The sequence below is a fragment of the Corella eumyota genome, chromosome 4 (genome assembly GCF_963082875.1).
Source record: "Corella eumyota chromosome 4, kaCorEumy4.1, whole genome shotgun sequence".
Lineage (NCBI taxonomy): Eukaryota > Metazoa > Chordata > Ascidiacea > Phlebobranchia > Corellidae > Corella > Corella eumyota.
This window is the reverse complement of record NC_137493.1, coordinates 10,577,722-10,597,458: the sequence shown is the minus strand read 5'-3', so window position 1 is coordinate 10,597,458 and position 19,737 is coordinate 10,577,722. Positions and strand designations below refer to the sequence as shown.

Sequence of the window (19,737 nt, the reverse complement as noted above, 5' to 3'; positions counted from 1 at the left end):
GTTCATATTTAAATTTATAATTTAATTAATAAACCTACTAAATAAATTATATTTATAAAAAAGAATCAAACGATTTCGAACCATATTTTATTTATCAAATAAATCTAGTTATTATTATTATGGTTCGAAATCTTATATTTCGAAACATATTGTTATTGTCAGTGTATTTATTATGGTTCGAAATCTTAGATTTCGAAACATATTGTTATTGTCAGTGTATTTATTATTATTATGGTTCGAAATCTTAGATTTCGAAACATATTGTTATTGTCAGTGTATTTATTATTATTGTTTTTATTCTTTCTAGTCAGAATTTTGAAAGACGATAACTTTTGTTCTTTAAATCTAAAAGTTCTAAATTTTTAGTATGTTTGTTATTATCCCAACGAATCGCAAACCTCCTATTTACGACATTTAATTATCACTAATTACTAATTAATATATTTTATTATTAAAATTTAAATGTTAAATTTTCTGAAATTTTAATATGTTGTTGCTATTATTATTATTATTTTGTATGTTGCTGTTTAAAATAAATATTTAACTTTAGCTAATTATCGTTTAATTATTTTGGGTTTATTTATAAAATAATGGATCAGAGTGAGTTTAACGCTTGAATGATTTAATAGCGTTCTGGTCGCCGTCAAATATCGTCTTTTTCGCTGTCTGAGTTGAAGTAAAAAGTATTGGTTGAAAGTATAAGTAAAATATGAAAATCTAAGTTAAATGTGTGTAAAAGTTTCTACTCAAAAACGGTATAAAAATTAATTTTTGGTTGTTTATAATAAATATTAATTGCTTGTTTTTTATTAAAAATCAAATCAATATTTGGTTGTTACATTTTTATTGATTTAAAATCATGATACAAATGGTAAATTTTATAAAATCTCCATAATATTGTGCAAAGAACATTTATTCGATAATTATATTATAAAGTTTAATACATAAATTGGAATTTTGTGTTGGTTAAATGAATTTTTATCGCGTTGGTTATGCTTTATTTTTTCTTTGTTTAATAAGTTTTATCTTTTCTTATTTTTAGGGTCGCCGGACTGGACTAGTTTTATTTCTATTGTTCTAGGGTCTAACTTAATTTTAAGGTCGCGGGTCTGGACTAGTTTTATTTCTATTGTTCTAGTATTTAAATTTATAATTTATTTAATAAACCTACTAAATAAATTATATTTATAAAAAGAATCAAACGATTTCGAACCATATTTTATTTATCAAATAAATCTAGTTATTATTGTTTTTATTCTTTCTAGTCAGAATTTTGAAAAACGATAACTTTTGTTCTTTAAATCTAAAAGTTCTAAATTTTTAGTATGTTTGTTATTATCCCAACGAATCGCAAACCTCCTATTTACGACATTTAATTATCACTAATTACTAATTAATATATTTTATTATTAAAATTTAAATGTTAAATTTTCTGAAATTTTAATATGTTGTTAGTATTATTATTTTGTATGTTGCTGTTTAAAATAAATATTTAACTTTAGCTAATTATCGTTTAATTATTTTGGGTTTATTTATAAAATAATAGATCAGAGTGAGTTTAACGCTTGAATGATTTAATAGCGTTCTGGTCGCCGTCAAATATCGTCTTTTTCGCTGTCTGAGTTGAAGTAAAAAGTATTGGTTGAAAGTATAAGTAAAATATGAAAATCTAAGTTAAATGTGGGTAATTATGGTTCGAAATCTTCGATTTCGAAACATATTGTTATTGTCATTATGGTTCGAAATCTTAGATTTCGAAACATATTGTTATTGTCATTATATTTATTATGGTTCGAAATCTTAGATTTCGAAACATATTGTTATTGTCAGTGTATTTATTATTATTATTATTATTATTGTTTTTATTCTTTCTAGTCAGAATTTTGAAAGACGATAACTTTTGTTCTTTAAATCTAAAAGTTCTAAATTTTTAGTATGTTTGTTATTATCCCAACGAATCGCAAACCTCCTATTTACGACATTTAATTATCACTAATTACTAATTAATATATTTTATTATTAAAATTTAAATGTTAAATTTTCTGAAATTTTAATATGTTGTTGCTATTATTATTATTATTTTGTATGTTGCTGTTTAAAATAAATATTTAACTTTAGCTAATTATCGTTTAATTATTTTGGGTTTATTTATAAAATAATGGATCAGAGTGAGTTTAACGCTTGAATGATTTAATAGCGTTCTGGTCGCCGTCAAATATCGTCTTTTTCGCTGTCTGAGTTGAAGTAAAAAGTATTGGTTGAAAGTATAAGTAAAATATAAAAATCTAAGTTAAATGTGTGTAAAAGTTTCTACTCAAAAACGGTATAAAAATTAATTTTTGGTTGTTTATAATAAATATTAATTGCTTGTTTTTTATTAAAAATCAAATCAATATTTGGTTGTTACATTTTTATTGATTTAAAATCATGATACAAATAATAAATTTTATAAAATCTCCATAATATTGTGTAAAGAACATTTATTCGATAATTATATTATAAAGTTTAATACATAAATTGGAATTTTGTGTTGGTTTAATGAATTTTTATCGTGTTGGTTATGCTCTATTTTTTCTTTGTTTAATAAGTTTTATCTTTTCTTATTTTTAGGGTCGCGGGACTGGACTAGTTTTATTTCTATTGTTCTAGGGTCTAACTTAATTTTAAGGTCGCGGGTCTGGACTAGTTTTATTTCCATTGTTCTAGTTATTGTTTTTATTCTTATTTGACCGAATTTTGAAAGACGATAACTTTTGTTCTTTAAAAGTAAAAGTTCTAAATTTTTAGTATGTTTGTTATTATCCCAACGAATCGCAAACCTCCTATTTACGACATTTAAATGTCACTAATTACTAATTAATATATTTCATTATTAAAATTTAAAAATTAAATTTTCTGAAATTTTAATATGTTGTTGGTATTATTATTTTGTATGTTGCTATTTAAAATGAAGATTTAACTCTAGTATTTATTATGGTTCGAAATCTTAGATTTCGAAACATATTGTTATTGTCATTATATTTATTGTTTTTATTCTTATTTGACGAATTTTGAAAGACGATAACTTTTGTTCTTTAAAACTAAAAGTTCTGAATTTTTAGTATGTTTGTTATTATCCCAACGAATCGCAAACCTCCTATTAACGACATTTAATTATCACTAATTACTAATTAATATATTTTATTATTAAAATTTAAAGATTAAATTTGCTGAAATTTTAATATGTTGTTGGTATTATTATTTTGTATGTTGCTATTTAAAATGAAGATTTAACTCTAGCTAAATATCGTTTAATCATTATTTTTGTTTTTTATAAAATAATGAATCAGTGTGAGTTTAACGCTTGAATAATTTAATAGCGTTCTGGTCGCCGTCAAAAATCGTCCTTTTCGCTGTCCATTAAAGTAAAAAAATATTGGTTGAAAATTTAAGTAAAATGTTAAAATATAAGTAAAAAATGTGTAAAGTTTTTGTTTTAATTGTTTTGTTGTTATTATATTTTAATACTTGTTTGATTACTAAAAAATTAAGATCGGTATTTTGCTTTTAAATTTAGTTTACTTTTATATTACAATATCAATAAGTGCGTGTTCGCTTGTTAAAATTAGGTTTAAATATACAAAAGTTTATATTTAAATTTATAATTTAATTAATAAACCTACAAAATAAATTATATTCATTAAAAAGAATCAAACGATTTCGAACCATATTTTATTTATCAAATAAATCTAGTTATTATTATTGTTTTTATTCTTATTTGACAAATTTTGAAAGACGATAACTTTTGTTCTTTAAAACTAAAAGTTCTAAATTTTTAGTATGTTTGTTATTATCCCAACGAATCGCAAACCTCCTATTAACGACATTTAAATGTCACTAATTACTAATTAATATATTTTATTATTAAAATTTAAAAATTAAATTTGCTGAAATTTTAATATGTTGTTGGTATTATTATTTTGTATGTTGCTATTTAAAATGAAGATTTAACTCTAGCTAAATATCGTTTAATCATTATTTTAGTTTTTTTTTAAAATAACGAATCAGTCTGAGTTTAACGCTTGAATAATTTAATAGCGTTCTGGTCGCCGTCAAAAATCGTCCTTTTCGCTGTCCATTAAAGTAAAAAATATTAGTTGAAAATTTAAGTAAAATGTTAAAATATAAGTAAACAATGTGTAAAATTTTCGTTTTAATTGTTTTGTTATTATTATATTTTAATACTTGTTTGATTACTAAAAAATTAAGATCGGTATTTTGCTTTTAAATTTAGTTTACTTTTATATTACAATATCAATGAGTGCGTGTTCGCTTGTTAAAATTAGGTTTAAATATAAAAAAGTTCATATTTAAATTTATAATTTAATTAATAAACCTACTAAATAAATTATATTTATAAAAAAAATCAAACAATTTCGAACCATATTTTATTTATCAAATAAATCTAGTTATATTTATTATGGTTCGAAATCTTAGATTTCGAAACATATTGTTATTGTCATTATATTTATTATTATTATTATTATTGTTTTTATTCTTATTTGACAAATTTTGAAAGACGATAACTTTTGTTCTTTAAAACTAAAAGTTCTAAATTTTTAGTATGTTTGTTATTATCCCAACAAATCGCAAACCTCCTATTAACGACATTTAAATGTCACTAATTACTAATTAATATATTTTATTATTAAAATTTAAAGATTAAATTTGCTGAAATTTTAATATGTTGTTGGTATTATTATTTTGTATGTTGCTATTTAAAATGAAGATTTAACTCTAGCTAAATATCGTTTAATCATTATTTTAGTTTTTTTATAAAATAACGAATCAGTCTGAGTTTAACGCTTGAATAATTTAATAGCGTTCTGGTCGCCGTCAAAAATCGTCCTTTTCGCTGTCCATTAAAGTAAAAAATATTGGTTGAAAATTTAAGTAAAATGTTAAAATATAAGTAAACAATGTGTAAAATTTTCGTTTTAATTGTTTTGTTATTATTATATTTTAATACTTGTTTGATTACTAAAAAATTAAGATCGGTATTTTGCTTTTAAATTTAGTTTACTTTTATATTACAATATCAATGAGTGCGTGTTCGCTTGTTAAAATTAGGTTTAAATATAAAAAAGTTCATATTTAAATTTATAATTTAATTAATAAACCTACTAAATAAATTATATTTATAAAAAAAATCAAACAATTTCGAACCATATTTTATTTATCAAATAAATCTAGTTGTTTTTATTCTTATTTGACGAATTTTGAAAGACGATAACTTTTGTTCTTTAAAACTAAAAGTTCTAAATTTTTAGTATGTTTGTTATTATCCCAACAAATCGCAAACCTCCTATTAACGACATTTAAATGTCACTAATTACTAATTAATATATTTTATTATTAAAATTTAAAGATTAAATTTGCTGAAATTTTAATATGTTGTTGGTATTATTATTTTGTATGTTGCTATTTAAAATGAAGATTTAACTCTAGCTAAATATCGTTTAATCATTATTTTAGTTTTTTTATAAAATAACGAATCAGTCTGAGTTTAACGCTTGAATAATTTAATAGCGTTCTGGTCGCCGTCAAAAATCGTCCTTTTCGCTGTCCATTAAAGTAAAAAATATTGGTTGAAAATTTAAGTAAAATGTTAAAATATAAGTAAACAATGTGTAAAATTTTCGTTTTAATTGTTTTGTTATTATTATATTTTAATACTTGTTTGATTACTAAAAAATTAAGATCGGTATTTTGCTTTTAAATTTAGTTTACTTTTATATTACAATATCAATGAGTGCGTGTTCGCTTGTTAAAATTAGGTTTAAATATAAAAAAGTTCATATTTAAATTTATAATTTAATTAATAAACCTACTAAATAAATTATATTTATAAAAAAAATCAAACAATTTCGAACCATATTTTATTTATCAAATAAATCTAGTTGTTTTTATTCTTATTTGACGAATTTTGAAAGACGATAACTTTTGTTCTTTAAAACTAAAAGTTCTAAATTTTTAGTATGTTTGTTATTATCCCAACGAATCGCAAACCTCCTATTAACGACATTTAATTATCACTAATTACTAATTAATATATTTTATTATTAAAATTTAAAGAATAAATTTGCTGAAATTTAAATATGTTGTTGGTATTATTATTTTGTATGTTGCTATTTAAAATGAAGATTTAACTCTAGCTAAATATCGTTTAATCATTATTTTTGTTTTTTTATAAAATAATGATCAGTGTGAGTTTAACGCTTGAATAATTTAATAGCGTTCTGGTCGCCGTCAAAAATCGTCCTTTTCGCTGTCCATTAAAGTAAAAAATATTGGTTGAAAATTTAAGTAAAATGTTAAAATATAAGTAAAAAATGTGTAAAATTTTTGTTTCAATTGTTTTGTTATTATTATATTTTAATACTTGTTTGATTACTAAAAATTAAGATCGGTATTTTGCTTTTAAATTTAGTTTACTTTTTTATTACAATATCAATGAGTGCGTGTTCGCTTGTTAAAATTAGGTTTAAATATAAAAAAGTTCATATTTAAATTTATAATTTAATTAATAAACCTACTAAATAAATTATATTCATTAAAAAGAATCAAACAATTTCGAACCATATTTTATTTATCAAATAAATCTAGTTATTATTATTATTGTTTTTATTCTTTCTAGTCAGAATTTTGAAAGACGATAACTTTCGTTCTTTAAAACTAAAAGTTCTAAATTTTTAGTATGTTTGTTATTATCCCAACGAATCGCAAACCTCCTATTTACGACATTTAATTATCACTAATTACTAATTAATAGGTGTTTGTTTATTAAAATTTAAAGGTTGTTATTAATTTTTTAAATCTTGGTCAATTGTATATCATGATATCAGTAACTCAAAAATGAATTAAAATTTTAATTTTTATCACTAATTACTAATTAAAAGGTGTTTCTTTATTAAAATTTAAAGGTTGTTATTAATTTTTCAAATCTTGGTCAATTGAATATCATGATATTAGTAACTCAAAACTGAATTAAAATTTTAATTTTTAATCACTAAATACTAATTAATAAGTGTTTGTTTATTTAAATTTAAAGGTTGTTGTTAATTTTTTAAATTTTTGTCAATTGTATATTATGATATTAGTAACTCGAAAATAAATTAAAATTTTAATTTTTGACACTAATTACTAATAAATAGGTGTTTGTTTATTTAAATTTAATGATTGTTATTAGATTTTTAAATTTTGGTCAGTTATATGTTATAATACTTATAACTTGAAAATGAAATAAAAATTAATTCTTGTTTGTTTATTATATTTAAATGCTTGTTTGTTGATTAAAAGTTAAAGTCCGATATTAAGCATTAAAAATTTGGTATAATGTATTTTAAAATATAAGTAGTTGAAAAACATATTTGAAAAATAAGTTTCAATTGTTTATCATATTTAAATGCTTGTTTATTTAATTTAAATCAAAAATCAATTTTAGGAATTTAAAATTTGGTATAATCTATATCCTGATATAAACAACTTAAAACTGCGTTAAATATTAGTTTTTGTGTGTATAGTATATATAAATGCTTGTTTGTTTATTCGAAGATATGTAATATTCTTAGTTAATGTTTATGCGTATCTTTTTTTATTTATAAAAATTTATGTTAAAAATAATCAAAAAATTTCGAACCATATTTTATTTATCAAATAAATCTAGTTATTATGGTTCGAAATCTTAGATTTCGAAACATATTGTTATTGTCAGTGTATTTATTATTATTATTATTATGGTTCGAAATCTTAGATTTCGAAACATATTGTTATTGTCATTATATTTATTATTATTGTTTTTATTCTTATTTGACGAATTTTGAAAGACGATAACTTTTGTTCTTTAAAACTAAAAGTTCTAAATTTTTAGTATGTTTGTTATTATCCCAACGAATCGCAAACCTCCTATTAACGACATTTAATTATCACTAATTACTAATTAATATATTTTATTATTAAAATTTAAAGATTAAATTTGCTGAAATTTTAATATGTTGTTGGTATTATTATTTTGTATGTTGCTATTTAAAATGAAGATTTAACTCTAGCTAAATATCGTTTAATCATTATTTTTGTTTTTTATAAAATAATGAATCAGTGTAAGTTTAACGCTTGAATAATTTAATAGCGTTCTGGTCGCCGTCAAAAATCGTCCTTTTCGCTGTCCATTAAAGTAAAAAATATTGGTTGAAAATTTAAGCAAAATGTTAAAATATAAGTAAAAAATGTGTAAAATTTTTGTTTTAATTGTTTTGTTATTATTATATTTTAATACTTGTTTGATTACTAAAAAATTAAGATCGGTATTTTGCTTTTAAATTTAGTTTACTTTTATATTACAATATCAATAAGTGCGTGTTCGCTTGTTAAAATTAGGTTTAAATATACAAAAGTTTATATTTAAATTTATAATTTAATTAATAAACCTACTAAATAAATTATATTTATAAAAAAGAATCAAACGATTTCGAACCATATTTTATTTATCAAATAAATCTAGTTATTGTTTTTATTCTTTCTAGTCAGAATTTTGAAAGACGATAACTTTTGTTCTTTAAAACTAAAAGTTCTAAATTTTTAGTATGTTTGTTATTATCCCAACGAATCGCAAACCTCCTATTTACGACATTTAATTATCACTAATTACTAATTAATAGGTGTTTGTTTATTAAAATTTAAAGGTTGTTATTAATTTTTTAAATCTTAGTCAATTGTATATTATGATATTACTAACTCAAAAATAAATTAAAATTTTAATTTTTATCACTAATTGGTTAATAATAGGTGTTTATTTATTAAAATTTAAAGTTTGTTATTTATTTTTTAAATCTTGGTCAATTGTATATCATGATATCAGTAACTCAAAAATGAATTAAAATTTTAATTTTTATCACTAATTACTAATTAAAAGGTGTTTCTTTATTAAAATTTAAAGGTTGTTATTAATTTTTCAAATCTTGGTCAATTGTATATCATGATATTAGTAACTCAAAACTGAATTAAAATTTTAATTTTTAATCACTAAATACTAATTAATAAGTGTTTGTTTATTTAAATTTAAAGGTTGTTGTTAATTTTTTAAATTTTTGTCATTTGTATATTATGATATTAGTAACTCAAAAATAAATTAAAATTTTAATTTTTGACACTAATTACTAATAAATAGGTGTTTGTTTATTTAAATTTAATGATTGTTATTAGATTTTTAAATTTTGGTCAGTTATATGTTATAATATTTATAACTTGAAAATGAAATAAAAATTAATTCTTGTTTGTTTATTATATTTAAATGCTTGTTTGTTGATTAAAAGTTAAAGTCCGATATTAAGCACTAAAAATTTGGTATAATGTATTTTAAAATATAAGTAGTTGAAAAACATATTTGAAAAATAAGTTTCAATTGTTTATCATATTTAAATGCTTGTTTATTTAATTTAAATCAAAAATTAATTTTAGGAATTTAAAATTTGGTATAATCTATATCCTGATATAAACAACTTAAAACTGCGTTAAATATTAGTTTTTGTGTGTATAGTATATATAAATGCTTGTTTGTTTATTCGAAGATATGTAATATTCTTAATTAATGTTTATGCATATCTTTTTTTATTTATAAAAATTTATGTTAAAAATAATCAAAAAATTTCGAACCATATTTTATTTATCAAATAAATCTAGTTATTATGGTTCGAAATCTTAGATTTCAAAACATATTGTTATTGTCATTATATTTATTATTATTATTATTATTGTTTTTATTCTTATTTGACAAATTTTGAAAGACGATAACTTTTGTTCTTTAAAACTAAAAGTTCTAAATTTTTAGTATGTTTGTTATTATCCCAACGAATCGCAAACCTCCTATTAACGACATTTAAATGTCACTAATTACTAATTAATATATTTTATTATTAAAATTTAAAGATTAAATTTGCTGAAATTTTAATATGTTGTTGGTATTATTATTTTGTATGTTGCTATTTAAAATGAAGATTTAACTCTAGCTAAATATCGTTTAATCATTATTTTAGTTTTTTTATAAAATAACGAATCAGTCTGAGTTTAACGCTTGAATAATTTAATAGCGTTCTGGTCGCCGTCAAAAATCGTCCTTTTCGCTGTCCATTAAAGTAAAAAATATTGGTTGAAAATTTAAGTAAAATGTTAAAATATAAGTAAACAATGTGTAAAATTTTCGTTTTAATTGTTTTGTTATTATTATATTTTAATACTTGTTTGATTACTAAAAAATTAAGATCGGTATTTTGCTTTTAAATTTAGTTTACTTTTATATTACAATATCAATGAGTGCGTGTTCGCTTGTTAAAATTAGGTTTAAATATAAAAAAGTTCATATTTAAATTTATAATTTAATTAATAAACCTACTAAATAAATTATATTTATAAAAAAAATCAAACAATTTCGAACCATATTTTATTTATCAAATAAATCTAGTTATTATTGTTTTTATTCTTATTTGACAAATTTTGAAAGACGATAACTTTTGTTCTTTAAAACTAAAAGTTCTAAATTTTTAGTATGTTTGTTATTATCCCAACGAATCGCAAACCTCCTATTAACGACATTTAAATGTCACTAATTACTAATTAATATATTTTATTATTAAAATTTAAAGATTAAATTTGCTGAAATTTTAATATGTTGTTGGTATTATTATTTTGTATGTTGCTATTTAAAATGAAGATTTAACTCTAGCTAAATATCGTTTAATCATTATTTTAGTTTTTTTATAAAATAACGAATCAGTGTGAGTTTAACGCTTGAATAATTTAATAGCGTTCTGGTCGCCGTCAAAAATCGTCCTTTTCGCTGTCCATTAAAGTAAAAAATATTGGTTGAAAATTTAAGTAAAATGTTAAAATATAAGTAAACAATGTGTAAAATTTTCGTTTTAATTGTTTTGTTATTATTATATTTTAATACTTGTTTGATTACTAAAAAATTAAGATCGGTATTTTGCTTTTAAATTTAGTTTACTTTTATATTACAATATCAATGAGTGCGTGTTCGCTTGTTAAAATTAGGTTTAAATATAAAAAAGTTCATATTTAATTATGGTTCGAAATCTTAGATTTCGAAACATATTGTTATTGTCATTATATTTATTATTATTGTTTTTATTCTTATTTGACGAATTTTGAAAGACGATAACTTTTGTTCTTTAAAACTAAAAGTTCTAAATTTTTAGTATGTTTGTTATTATCCCAACGAATCGCAAACCTCCTATTAACGACATTTAAATGTCACTAATTACTAATTAATATATTTTATTATTAAAATTTAAAGATTAAATTTTCTGAAATTTTAATATGTTGTTGGTAATATTATTTTGTATGTTGCTATTTAAAATGAAGATTTAACTCTAGCTAAATATCTTTTAATCATTATTTTAGTTTTTTTTTAAAATAACGAATCAGTGTGAGTTTAACGCTTGAATAATTTAATAGCGTTCTGGTCGCCGTCAAAAATCGTCCTTTTCGCTGTCTATTGAAGTAAAAAATATTGGTTGAAAATTTAAGTAAAATTTTAAAATATAAGTCAAAAATGTGTAAAAATTTTTTTTTTAATTGTTTTGTTATTATTATATTTTAATACATGTTTGATTACTAAAATATTAAGATCGGTATTTTGCTTTTAAATTCAGTTTACTTTTCTATTATAATATCAATGAATGCGTGTTCGTTTGTTAAAATTAGGTTTAAATATAAAAAAGTTCATATTTAAATTTATAATTTAATTAATAAACCTACTAAATAAATTATATTTATAAAAAAGAATCAAACGATTTCGAACCATATTTTATTTATCAAATAAATCTAGTTGTTTTTATTCTTATTTGACGAATTTTGAAAGACGATAACTTTTGTTCTTTAAAACTAAAAGTTCTAAATTTTTAGTATGTTTGTTATTATCCCAACGAATCGCAAACCTCCTATTAACGACATTTAATTATCACTAATTACTAATTAATATATTTTATTATTAAAATTTAAAGATTAAATTTGCTGAAATTTTAATATGTTGTTGGTATTATTATTTTGTATGTTGTTATTTAAAATGAAGACTTAACTCTAGCTAAATATCGTTTAATCATTATTTTTGTTTTTTTATAAAATAATGAATCAGTGTGAGTTTAACGCTTGAATAATTTAATAGCGTTCTGGTCGCCGTCAAAAATCGTCCTTTTCGCTGTCCATTAAAGTAAAAAATATTGGTTGAAAATTTAAGTAAAATGTTAAAATATAAGTAAAAAATGTGTAAAATTTTTGTTTCAATTGTTTTGTTATTATTATATTTTAATACTTGTTTGATTACTAAAAAATTAAGATCGGTATTTTGCTTTTAAATTTAGTTTACTTTTATATTACAATATCAATGAGTGCGTGTTCGCTTGTTAAAATTAGGTTTAAATATAAAAAAGTTCATATTTAATTATGGTTCGAAATCTTAGATTTCGAAACATATTGTTATTGTCATTATATTTATTATTATTGTTTTTATTCTTATTTGACGAATTTTGAAAGACGATAACTTTTGTTCTTTAAAACTAAAAGTTCTAAATTTTTAGTATGTTTGTTATTATCCCAACGAATCGCAAACCTCCTATTAACGACATTTAAATGTCACTAATTACTAATTAATATATTTTATTATTAAAATTTAAAGATTAAATTTTCTGAAATTTTAATATGTTGTTGGTAATATTATTTTGTATGTTGCTATTTAAAATGAAGATTTAACTCTAGCTAAATATCTTTTAATCATTATTTTAGTTTTTTTTTAAAATAACGAATCAGTGTGAGTTTAACGCTTGAATAATTTAATAGCGTTCTGGTCGCCGTCAAAAATCGTCCTTTTCGCTGTCTATTGAAGTAAAAAATATTGGTTGAAAATTTAAGTAAAATTTTAAAATATAAGTCAAAAATGTGTAAAAATTTTTTTTTTAATTGTTTTGTTATTATTATATTTTAATACATGTTTGATTACTAAAATATTAAGATCGGTATTTTGCTTTTAAATTCAGTTTACTTTTCTATTATAATATCAATGAATGCGTGTTCGTTTGTTAAAATTAGGTTTAAATATAAAAAAGTTCATATTTAAATTTATAATTTAATTAATAAACCTACTAAATAAATTATATTTATAAAAAAGAATCAAACGATTTCGAACCATATTTTATTTATCAAATAAATCTAGTTGTTTTTATTCTTATTTGACGAATTTTGAAAGACGATAACTTTTGTTCTTTAAAACTAAAAGTTCTAAATTTTTAGTATGTTTGTTATTATCCCAACGAATCGCAAACCTCCTATTAACGACATTTAATTATCACTAATTACTAATTAATATATTTTATTATTAAAATTTAAAGATTAAATTTGCTGAAATTTTAATATGTTGTTGGTATTATTATTTTGTATGTTGTTATTTAAAATGAAGACTTAACTCTAGCTAAATATCGTTTAATCATTATTTTTGTTTTTTTATAAAATAATGAATCAGTGTGAGTTTAACGCTTGAATAATTTAATAGCGTTCTGGTCGCCGTCAAAAATCGTCCTTTTCGCTGTCCATTAAAGTAAAAAATATTGGTTGAAAATTTAAGTAAAATGTTAAAATATAAGTAAAAAATGTGTAAAATTTTTGTTTCAATTGTTTTGTTATTATTATATTTTAATACTTGTTTGATTACTGAAAATTAGGATCGGTATTTTGCTTTTAAAATTAGTTTACTTTTATATTACAATATCAATGAGTGCGTGTTCGCTTGTTAAAATTAGGTTTAAATATAAAAAAGTTTATATTTAAATTTATAATTTAATTAATAAACCTACTAAATAAATTATATTTATAAAAAAGAATCAAACAATTTCGAACCATATTTTATTTATCAAATAAATCTAGTTGTTTTTATTCTTATTTGACGAATTTTGAAAGACGATAACTTTTGTTCTTTAAAACTAAAAGTTCTGAATTTTTAGTATGTTTGTTATTATCCCAACGAATCGCAAACCTCCTATTAACGACATTTAATTATCACTAATTACTAATTAATATATTTTATTATTAAAATTTAAAGATTAAATTTGCTGAAATTTTAATATGTTGTTGGTATTATTATTTTGTATGTTGCTATTTAAAATGAAGATTTAACTCTAGCTAAATATCGTTTAATCATTATTTTTGTTTTTTATAAAATAATGAATCAGTGTGAGTTTAACGCTTAAATAATTTAATAGCGTTCTGGTCGCCGTCAAAAATCGTCCTATTCGCTGTCCATTAAAGTAAAAAATATTGGTTGAAAATTTAAGTAAAATGTTAAAATATAAGTAAAAAATGTGTAAAATTTTTGTTTTAATTGTTTTGTTATTATTATATTTTAATACTTGTTTGATTACTAAAAAATTAAGATCGGTATTTTGCTTTTAAATTTAGTTTACTTTTATATTACAATATCAATAAGTGCGTGTTCGCTTGTTAAAATTAGGTTTAAATATACAAAAGTTCATATTTAAATTTATAATTTAATTAATAAACCTACTAAATAAATTATATTTATAAAAAAGAATCAAATAATTTCGAACCATATTTTATTTATCAAATAAATCTAGTTGTCATTATTGTTATTATGGTTTGAAATCTTAGATTTCGAAGGGTAACACTAAAAGAAGGAATGAGGAAATCGAGGAAAACGAGGAATTGACACTAAAACGAGGAAATCGAGGAAAATAAGGAATCGAGGAATTATTGCAACACTAAAAAAATAAATGGGGAATGTGAGGAAAAAAGGGAAATCAAAATTGCGGAAAAGGCAAAAAAATTTTTTTTGTATTTAAAAAAATAAATATAAGATAAAAAAACAAGAAAAAAACGAGAAACAACGAAAACAGGTAAATAAAAAAACAAGGTAAGAAACTAGATTTATTTAATAAATAAAATATGATTCGAAATTATATGATCATTTAAAATTTTATTTGTTTTTTTGTATATATCTTTATCCTCGATGTGGAAAAGTCGAATGCGCGACTTAAACATAGAGTAACATAAATTACTCCGACCCGGTCTCGAGTTGCCTGTGGCAGTTTGGGATATTATAGAGACTATACTTGCACCATAATTTTGCTGCTGATTAAGTGCTGGCTTAGCAGGAGTTCATACCATTTATAGCGCCTTACTTAAGAGCGCTAGCATGAGATTAGTGGGGATTGAACCCACGAGCTCACGTGTGGTGTAGCAAGTGTTCTTACAGCTACACCACGCTGCCGGTATATGATATTTAATAAATATTTTATTATAATAAATAAAAAGATAATTCAAACACGTGTTTTTAAAACAGTTTCCATGATATACCATTAAACGAAATTAGACTTTTTATAAATTATTTTAAATATTTAAATAAATAACAGTCATTTTTTTGCAGATAGTTTTATATTTAAATTTTACTTGTATGTATATTATCGTTTGGTATAACTTTTTGTAGGAGCATCAAAATAAACTAGATTTATTTGATAAATAAAATATGGTTCGAAATCATTTGATCATTTTTAAAATTAATCTCTATTAGTAAATAAAGTTATGCATAAACATTATTTAATTAAGATTATTAACTAAATAAATAAATCAAATATTACGTATTTACTTGTTGTTAGACTAAAAATGTATTAAATTATTAAACTAAAAAAATTTTAGAACAAAATTATTTTAAAAGTTTAAAAATATTAATCTTTAATTTTTTAATCAACAAAAACAAGTAATTAAATATACTTAACAAACAAAAATTATTTTTTTTACCCAGTTTTAAGTTGTTGATATCTAAATATACATAAGACCAAGTTTTGAATGCCTAAAATTGATTTTGGATTTTTAATAAATAACTTTTGAATAAACAAACAAGAATTTAAATATAATAAACAAACAAAAATTACATTTTTAATTTATTTTCGAATTATTAGTATTATGATATATAACTGACCAGAATTTGAAAACCCAATAACGATCTTTAAATTTTAATCAATAAACAAGCAATTAATAATTAGTAATATTTAAATTATTAAAATAGGAGAATATTATTATAAACAACATACTAAAATTTTAAAACTTTATATACAAAAGATTAACATTTATTTTGAATCAAAATTCGGATGAGTAAGAAAAATAAAAATAATATTGACAATAACAATATGTTTCGAAATCTAAGATTTCGAACCATAATTACAATTCATTAATAATATTACTCTTAAATAAGCAAAATTTTCCTATAAACAAAACCAGCTGGGGTCCATTAAAATAATAGTATTTCCCGTCTCGAGTTTTTAAGTCACCCGTGGTTAACGAAATAAAGCTAAAACTAATTAGCTATTTCGTTTACTTTTACCTTTGTACACACCGCCCGTCGCTACTATCGATTGAATGGTTTAGTGCAGCGGTCGGCAACCGCCGGGCCGCGGCCCTGTACCGGTCCGTGAGCAGTACGTTACCGGGCCGTATTTTTTTCAGGTTTAATGATTAGAAACAGAAACGTATTTTTTTTATTTGTAAGCTTATTTTGTCGTAGAAACATTTAAAAATGTTTTTTATCGATTTGATGAAGGAATAAATTGCTTTAAACTAATTTGCGTCCCTTGAAACATCATTATTAGCTAAACTAATTGATTACTTTCACCCGAAAATGCCAAAAAAATGTTTAAAAGCTGGTCCGCGAAAAAGATTCTTTTCCGTAGGTGAACCTAAGGTTTCCGTAGGTGAACCTGCGGAAGGATCATTAGCGCGAGAAAAAAATCGAAGAACGAAAGTGCAAACACCGGGACGGCGACGTGCTTCGGCGCGTCCGCCGCCCCGCGACCAGGAACTTGATTTGTCGGCGTCGAGTGCCCGAAGGCTTCATGCGGTGCGCGGGCTTGTCGCACTTTTTGTTGCGAACGCGACCCGCTCGACGTCACGCGTATTTTTTAGCCGGATGGAAAATCGAGGTTAGGAATCGAAGAGCGAAAAGCGAACAAACAAACGATGGCTCTTGGCGGTGGATCACTCGGCTCGCGAGTAGATGAAGGACGCAGCTACGTAATTTAATGTGAATTGCAGAACACATGGAGCATTGACGATCTGAACGCATATTGCGGCCCCGGGTTCATCCCGGGACCGCGTCCGTCTCAGGGTCGCAGAAACAACAACGGCCGGCGGGATCGACTCCGCGACGGCTCGCGCGCGTATGCCCGGCGACGGGCAATCGCCGCTCGGTTGAAGGTAGAAAGTTTTGGTATTCGGGCTCGCGTCAGCGATGCGTGGCGGCCGGCGAGCCGCGCCGCGTCCGCTTGCCGCACGAGTCGCAACGACGGTGCTGTTCGCGCAGGGTGAGTAGGAGCCGCGGGGCGGCGATGTGACGGAAGTCGAGCGCGCGCGAGCGCGGCGTCTCTAAGGGCGAGCGAAAGTAGTTTTATCGGCCTGAGATCGGGCGAGGCTACCCGCTGAATTTAAGCATATTACTAAGCGGAGGAAGAGAAACTAAAGAGGATTCCCTCAGTAACGGTGAGTGAAGCGGGGAGAGCCCATCGCCGAATCGGGCCGCTACGAGGAGCGGTCCCGAGTTGTGGCGTAAAGAATGCGTCTTGCGTGCGATCCGCGCCGCCCGAGTCCTTCTGATCGAGGCCTTATCCCAGAGCGGGTGTCAGGCCCTTGGCGGCGGCGCGTTCGACCGCTCGGCGTCTTCTCGACATCGGGTTGTTAGGGAATGCAGCCCAAAGCGGGTGGTAAACCACATTTAAGGCTAAATACTGTCGCGAGACCGATAGCGAACAAGTACCGTGAGGGAAAGTTAAAAAGCACTTTGAAGAGAGAGTTAAAAAGTACGCAAAACCGTCGAGGGGCAAACGGAGAGGCCTGTCGGGTCGTCCGACCGCTTTCAGTCGCCGAGCGGGCGCACGCGCGTTGCCGCGGACCTTTACGGACCCGTCTTGAAGCACGGACCAAGGAGTCTAACGTGCGCGCGAGTTGCGGGGCATTCGAAACCCGCGAGCGAAATGGAGGAGAATGCCGGACCGGTCCGGCTAATGTTTGAACTTGCCGCTTCGGCGGCGACGGCAGTACCGGCCGATCCCGTCCGCTGCGTTGAAGGGGTCCCGTAGGTTGTGCTCCAAAATCCCGTAGTTTGTGCTCCATTTGCGAATACTTAATGAGTTTTTTTTGTTTAAATCTAGCGTGTTAATCTTGCTTTAATTATTATGGTTCGAATTCCCAGAGATTTTTTTTGGGTTATTTTTTCCTTTTTTACTTTTTGTCTTATATAAACCGCTGCCAGTTCCTTTGTAAATCATAGTCAGTTTTTTTTTAAATTCTAATGGTATTTTGTTTTTAGTTATAGTAGTATTTTGTTTGTTGGCAGGAGATAATTTATATAGTCATAAGATTGTTAATATTTTATTTGTTCACGATTATATTTTTTACAGTTTTCTATATGAAGGCAATTATTTTAGATTAAGAATGATAATTTAGCAAATTAAAATTTAAAAAAATTATAAATTTCTTGTAGTTTTTTTTATTACTGTTTTATTCACTAAACGGTGTATTTCGAAAAGTAGAGGGTGACTGCAGCACTATAACAAATGTTTGTAGTCTATAAAACAAAAGAAGTTAAAATACTTATAATTTATATTTCAGCACAGTTTATAGCGAAAATCTCACAATCAAATTTTGATTGATCAAAAACGAAAAAGAAGAGCTTCAAAAGCAGCTAGTGAAGCTGATTTAGAAAACCCCTTTAAGAGGGCTAAAAACAAGAAAGAATATTAAGACAACAAGTCGTTGTATTCACAAAGAGATCGTGAAAGGTACTTAGCAAATCCACAGTACTTTAAAGACATTGCCAAAAAAAATTACGAAGAAAGTCCCGAAAAAAAAAAGACGAGGCGCAATAAATATTTGTTGAATCCGCAATACACTATTTCAAAGATGATTTCACGGTATAATGAAAATCCCGAATATACGAAGGAGAGAACACGACAACGTTACAAAACAAATCCTGCTTATGTTAAGAATATGACACAGGAAAAATACAAAACAAATACTGAATACACAAAGAAGATAACACAGGAAAAATACAAGAAAAATCCATCATACACGATCAACAAAGTTTTAGAATATAAAAAGTTAAGACCGGATCAACCACAAAAACGAAGAAAAAAACAATACGAAAAAGTTAAACTTGCCCGAAGTAAAAACGTCGAAGCCGCAATTAATTTGTTTCAAGCCAAATCAAGAAAAATGTGTGAATATCCGTGCAATATTTGCCATCGCATTTTCTGTAGTTCAACTTAATGTTATAAAACACCAAGCCCACGCTTATACTACCGAATTGGAACATTAGATCTGTTCAACTTGCAAGCTAATAGATCTGTTCAACTTGCAAGCGACATCTTCTAAAGGATTCCATTCCTCCTCAAGCTTATATAAACAACTTTGCCTTACCTACACCAGATCTCCCAGCGTTAAATGACTTGGAAAGACATCTGATATCCCCAGTCATTCCTTTCATAAAAGTGATTTCGTTGCCGAAAGGAATGATGAAGGGTGTTCATGGTCCAGTCATTTGCGTTCAGAGTGACGTAAAAGAAACAGTTTTGCCGCGATCCCTGAATGATGACACCTTTATCAGCGTCAAGCTAAAACGGAAACTTAAAT

General features: G+C 24.8%; 1 non-coding gene across 1 annotated transcript; it reads left to right on the top strand.

Annotated features, from left to right (window-relative positions):
- Positions 1–17,072: 17,072 nt before the first annotated feature.
- Positions 17,073–17,222, top strand: LOC145751696 (5.8S ribosomal RNA). The gene has a single exon (XR_014283756.1). It is a non-coding gene; the product is annotated as a 5.8S ribosomal RNA (ribosomal RNA).
- The last annotated feature ends 2,515 nt before the right edge of the window (positions 17,223–19,737 follow it).